Raw genomic sequence first — 6000 nt, 5'->3', positions numbered from 1 at the left:
AGGAAGTTTTGGCTGATAGGTCTTCCTTCTAAACTCCTATGGAGAAAGGTCATTAGAGAAAATATGTGAATCTATTAAGTATGCTTATCTCTGAGACTTTCTTAATCCACATATGAGGATCTTCTCCTTAGATCTAGAATTACAAACTAAGAAAGATAACCTTCTCCTTACACAAATTGGTAGTGTTTTTGCCAAAACGGTAATGGGTGGTCCCGTTCTTTCTGAAGTCCTGTTTGTGCACGTATGGAATGAGGACTTCAGCATATTCCCGCAATTTGTTTCGCTGACAGATTTTAAAAGGTATTAACACCATTTAACCGATCTTGCCAATTAAAAAATTAATGCTCCTCCAAGACTCTGCCGTTCCGACGGTGACTCTAGGCAGGTACGAGGCACACGAAAGCAGGCGTCGGCCGGGCAGTACCCGCAGCCGCGGGTCCGAGCTGACGATGCTGCGGGTGCCGGATCTTTGTGCGCTCCGCTCCCGGCTCCCGCGTGCCCGCACGTACGTAGCTTTCACGTGTGTGTTGATATGAAGTGCATGTGTGGATATGTAAGAATATGCTCAAATTTGGGGAGAGGCGCGGAGCACAGGACGGCGGGAAGGTGGGTGTGGGCGTGCACGGCGGGCCGGGCCGGGAGGGAGCCCGCGCCGAGCCCGAGCCCGAGCCCGCAGCGCGGCCGGCCGGCGGGCCACACAATAAAGCCCGGGGGCGGCGGGCGGGCGGCGGTGAGGAGGCCGGGCCGGCGAGCGGCCGCCCCGCTCAGCCCGCCATGTGAGCGGCGCCGCGGCCTCGCAGGACGCAAACTTTCCCGGCGGCGGCGGCGGCGCCTCAACTCCGCGCCCGGCCACGGCCCGCCGCTCGGCGAGGAGACACCGTAAGTGCGGCGGCGGGGCCTCAGCGCTTCCCTCGCCGGGTGCTCGCGAGTTTCTGTGGTGGAGGCTTGTAAACATGGCGCCCCTGAGGCGCGGAGCCGGAGCGGGCAGGCCGGGTCCGCGGAGTCGGGGAGCCAGGGAGGAGGCCGGGCCCGTGGAGCCGGAGGTGGGGAGGTCGGGGAGCCGGGGCGGGCGGCAGGGAGGCCGGGTCCGCGTAACCGGAGGCGGGGAGGCCGGGGAGCCGGCGCGGGCGGCAGGGATGCCGGGCCCGCGGTGGCTGGGAGGCCGGGAGACCGCAGCCCCCCCGCTCCCCGCCGGCCCTGGCCCGGAGGAGGCGGCGGCGGCGGGAAGGAGGCGGCGCGGGCGGCGGGCCGGGCGCGGAGGGGGAGGGCCGGGCGCGGCGGCGGCGGCGGCGGCGGCGGCGGCGGCGAGGACCGTCCGGAGCATAATGGTGGGAGACGCTCGGCCTCGGTGGCGGGGCGGGGGCGGGGGCGCGGGCGGGGTGTCCGAGGCGGGGTGTTTGTGGAGCTCGGGCCCGGCTGCAGCTTCTCGGGCCGCGGGCGTGACCGCTGCTCGCCCCCTGCAAACAGCGCCGAGTGGACGGCGGAGCTTTGTTTGCGTCGGGCAGGGGCCTGCTGGTCTGCGGGGGTTCGGCTGCGCACCCCGCCTTCGGCCGGCCGGGGAAGGGCGGCCCTGCAGGAGGAGGAGGCCCCGCAGGAGCAGGACGGCGCGGGGCCTGCACGGGCCGCGAAGCCGGGGAGTCGCGTGAGCGCCGCCCGCCGGGCCAGTCCTCCCCGCGCGCCCAGGCCTCGGGGCCAGCGGTTCGGCTCGGGGTCCGCCGGGACGCGGCCCTGTGAGTTTGGGGGCGGGTGGGGGGCGGGCGTCTGCCTTGACGGCTAGTTGTTGGGAGCGAAGGCCGCGGCTGGACAGGGTGGTCCCCAAGGGCCCAGGCGAGGCCTGGTCCCCGGGGCTGGTAACGGGCGGCAGCGAGGCCTCCGCCTCCTCTGCAGATCCTCCCGGGCCCCCAGGACCGCCTAAGTGTCCGCCACCCATCCCGCCGGGCGTCCGGAGGGGAGCTAAGCTGGGGCGCAGCAGCCGGCCTGGGACCCCCAACTTCCGCGTGGACTGTCCCCTTACGCCTTTCTGGCCCAGCGCTGGAGGCGCTCACGGTGTGTCCGTGGTGCCCGGTGTTATGTATGGTGGGGGTGTGATACCCAGTGTGTCCATGGTGGTCGGTGTTACATACCGTGTGGTCATGGTGCCCGGTGTGTCCGTGGCGCCTGGTGTTATATGCTGTGTGTCGGTGTTGCCCAGTGTGCACCTGGTATGTGGTGGGGCATGATTCCTAGTGTGTCCATGCTGCCTGGTGTGTCCGTGGTCCCGAATGTGTGCCTGGTGTTGTATACTGTGGGAGCATGCACGATACCCGTTGTGTTTCTGGTGCTCGGTGTGCACCTGGTACTTGGTGTTATATGTGGTGGGGATAGCATACCTGGTGTGGGCATGGTTCCTGGTGTCACATATGGTGTGTGCATGGTACCTAGTTTGTCTGTGGTGCCTGGTGTTATATACGGGTCCACATGGTTCCCGGTGTGGGCATGTCATACCCGGTGTTACATACTGTGTGTTCATGGTGCTTCCTGTGCGCTTGTGGGGTGTGTACATAGTATTCGGGGTCCTGTGAACTCAAAGCAGGTACCCTGTTGAGGGATGGGTGCCTGAAGGTTGGAGGGGCCCGCTTGGGTCAGATTTTTAGAGGCCCATAGGGCTTACTGAGGTTTAGGTCCTGGGTCCTCTGGTCTGCCTCACCCAGGTGTTCTGCATCCTACAGTAAGCGGTGTCCTGTGGCAACGAGACTGCTTAAAAATAATTTAGTCTGTTTAAGAGCAGAAAGTAAAACGTTTTTCTTTTAAACCGAGAAATGTAGTGGTTGTACCTTAGTAATTATGGGATGCATAATCTTTTCAGGCTTTTGGGTCATTGATTCTAATTAATGGTTTGAAGTTAGCAGAGAGATAGTCTTGGTTGTCCTTTAAAAGTTTGAGTGCTTTCTGGTAAGCAGGGTCACCTTTGTGACTTCTCTGAATTCTAACTTGTACAAGCAGGAGATGAAATATGAATTTTGTACAGGCATGTTATTTTCTGTCTTTAGCGTTGATTAGTCATTATTTTGGTGGACTCTTCTTTATAAGATGGCCAAGTTAGAGAATCAGAGGTCAGAAAATATGGTCTGTGATTATGACATAATCAATAAAATATTTTTCTTGCTTGACTCCATGCATGATTAACAGAGGATCTCTATTGTGGTACTTTTTCCCTGTAGATGTTGTTCATATGTTTCCCCTTAGATGTTGTTCATATGAAAATGGAAGCTCCCTTTTACATTTTGTAATTGGGCAGTTTATTTTTTCAGTTACCTGTTGCAAGGTGGTTAAATAAACATATGTAAGTGCTCCCAGCTTTACAAAGAAAGATCAATTAAAATGTTAAAATTATCTCCTTAGTTCATATGCATTGTTCTTAGGATATCATTACGTTTATACTTTGAGTGTATGGCATCTTGCATGTTTCCGTGAATTGACCTGTGTTTTTTGAACTCTCACCTTTTTGTAACAGTATCCACTTTTCCTTTAAGGGTTGTTCAGGTAGTGCGTAACAGAGACATTCATACCCTTTGGCATACCTAAATTGAGACACTGATTGAAGCTAATTAAGAATTGTAACATTTGTAATAAAGTATCAAATACTGTCCTACTGTTGCTTAAAGCCCTAAACCTCTGGTATCAGATTTTGTTTACCTACCCCTACCATCCTTCAATTGAATTCTCCATAGAAAAAATTTAAGCCAAGAGGCTGTATCTGGAAAAAAGGAGAAAATGTTAAGGAGAAGAGTCTGACTTAAAGAAAAAAAAAAGTTTCACTGTTTGAAAACCTTAACTTGGACTTAACGTTGAATTTTTTACAGGTTGATTAGATTTTTGTAATTTGATTGGAGGTAGTATAGCAACATGAGTTTGAGGCCAGGTGACTTGGGTCTGAATCTCACCTCTGTCATTACTAGCAGAGTGATCTTCGGCAAATTATTTAAACTTGCCATGCCTGGTCTCAATTTACCCATCTGAAAAACAAGGAGTTTAATTGCTATCTGTATCTCTTACATGAAGACTTTCAGTTACTTTGTTTCAGTGGCATTGTCAACATTTCAAAACAATGTAAATCTCCTTTCCTACAGTGATTCTGTGAAGATCAATAGTGGTCTGAAGGTCCTCCGTATCATCAGTGGTCTGTCTTCCTTTGGTCTTGATTTTTGAAATGTTTTTGTATCCACAAGTTTATAACATAAATGAGTACCATGATGAAAATAGGCATCATATATTGTATGTTTACCAAGTGTCAGCCATTGTGCAAAGTTCTTTACATACACTATCCCACTTCTAAAAATCATACACATGATCATCTTAAAAGCATAGCAGTCTTCCTTTTAATTGTGTAAGTCCCACCTCCTTGTAGCACACCCACACCCCTCAACACACATACATACTCTCTATAGTAAGAAGTGAATGAACTATCAGTAGTAGTTTTTTGAGAGAATATGATCCATATAACATACAGGCTTGAGAATCTCTGTGATAAGAGGTGAAATGATAGAAATGAACATAATGGAAGGGAGATACAAATTGAAATCTAAGTACCCAGCAGTATGATGTAATATCTCACATGTAGTATTTTAAACATATGTGCTGCCTTAAGGAAAGATCTTTTTGTGTGTGTGTGTGCCTATTACTGATTTTCCGCTTAGAAAATTCTTGGAAAGCTATTTACAGGCATACCTCAGAGATACCATGGGTTCTGCTCCAGACCACCGCAGTAAAGGAGATATCACAATAAAGCAAATCATGTGAGTTTTTTGGTTTCCCAATGCATATACAAGTTATATATATACTATACTGTAGTCTGTTAAGTGTGCAGTAGCATTATGTCCAAAAACCAGTGTACATACCTTAATTAAAAAATACTTTATTGTTAAAAAATGCTAACCAACATCTGAGCCTTTAGTGAGCTTTAGTAGTCACATCAAAGATCACTGATTACAGATCACCATAACAAATACAGTAATAATGAAAAAACTTAAGAATTTAAGTTGCAAGAATTACCAAAATGTGACACAGAAACACAAAGTGAGCAAATGCTGTTGGAAAAATGGCACCAGTAGACTTGCTCAATGCAGGGTTGCCACAAACCTTCAGTTTGTGAAAACAGTATTTGTGAAGGCCTGTAACGTGAAGTGCAATAAAATGAGGTATGCCTGTAGTTTGTATTGTGAAAATGCTGTACAATATTTGATATCAAATTACTTACAAATGCAAATAAACAGTATGCAAAATTTAAAAAATATTTATTTGGAAATTAAGAAAATATTTGTAGAGACCATTACATATTTAGTAGGGAAATTTGGCAAATTGTTAGGCTTAGGTATTCAACTCAATTTTACAAATCTAACTTATGTTCAACTAGTAAATATTTAGACATCTTTCATTGTATTTTGGGGGTTTTCTATTCATCAATACATAATGGCTAATCATTTGCCTAACTTCATGTGAAATTAAAGAAATAGACAAAGAGATTAATAGAAATGACAAAGGTAATGGAATACTGTCATATCAGCTTTTTTTTTTTTTTTTTTTTTTTTTTTGGCGGTATGCGGGCCTCTCACTGTTGTGGCCTCTCCCATTGCGGAGCACAGGCTCCGGACGCGCAGGCTCAGCGGCCATGGCTCACGGGCCCAGCCGCTCTGCGGCATGTGGGATCTTCCTGGACCGGGGCACGAACCCATGTCCCCTGCCTCGGCAGGTGGACTCTCAACCACTGCGCCACCAGGGAAGCCCCATATCAGCATTTTTAAGGGATCACATAGACTCATCTATTCTTCCGAGATGAGAGGAATATATTGAGTAGATTACCTTGTACTCTTATATAGTAGTTGGAAAAATGTGTGTTGCTGAAAATTTATACATAGTGTTTTAATTTTGTAAACTGAGTAATATTTAAATATAGTAAACTAGTTTTGTTTTAAAGAAGTGCTTTTATAGTTCATAATGTTTCATAAGAGCACATTAAAATAT

The 6000-nt window shown here is 49.2% G+C and overlaps 1 protein-coding gene across 12 annotated transcripts in view; it reads left to right on the top strand.

Annotated features, from left to right (window-relative positions):
* The first annotated feature begins 424 nt into the window (after window positions 1-424).
* ZMYND11 (zinc finger MYND-type containing 11) overlaps window positions 425-6000 on the top strand; it is a 139071-nt gene continuing 133495 nt past the window's right edge. For 3 of the 12 annotated variants that reach the window (XM_022554622.3, XM_089906642.1, XM_022554617.3), the window contains exon 1: window positions 700-879. The gene's annotated coding sequence lies outside the window, so the exon portion shown is untranslated. Of the gene's footprint in view, window positions 506-587; window positions 607-698; window positions 880-1294; window positions 1329-1604; window positions 1731-1821; window positions 4776-6000 lie in introns of those variants that run through there. The other 9 variants (XM_030763980.2, XM_022554624.3, XM_022554628.3 and 6 more) reach the window with 7 other exon arrangements.

Source organism: Delphinapterus leucas, chromosome 2 (genome assembly GCF_059928025.1).
Source record: "Delphinapterus leucas isolate spDelLeu-1000000601 "Yukka" chromosome 2, BTC_Dleu_Yukka2, whole genome shotgun sequence".
NCBI lineage: Eukaryota > Metazoa > Chordata > Mammalia > Artiodactyla > Monodontidae > Delphinapterus > Delphinapterus leucas.
The sequence above is the reverse complement of the archived record's forward strand: the minus strand, read 5'-3'. Positions and strand labels throughout refer to the sequence as shown.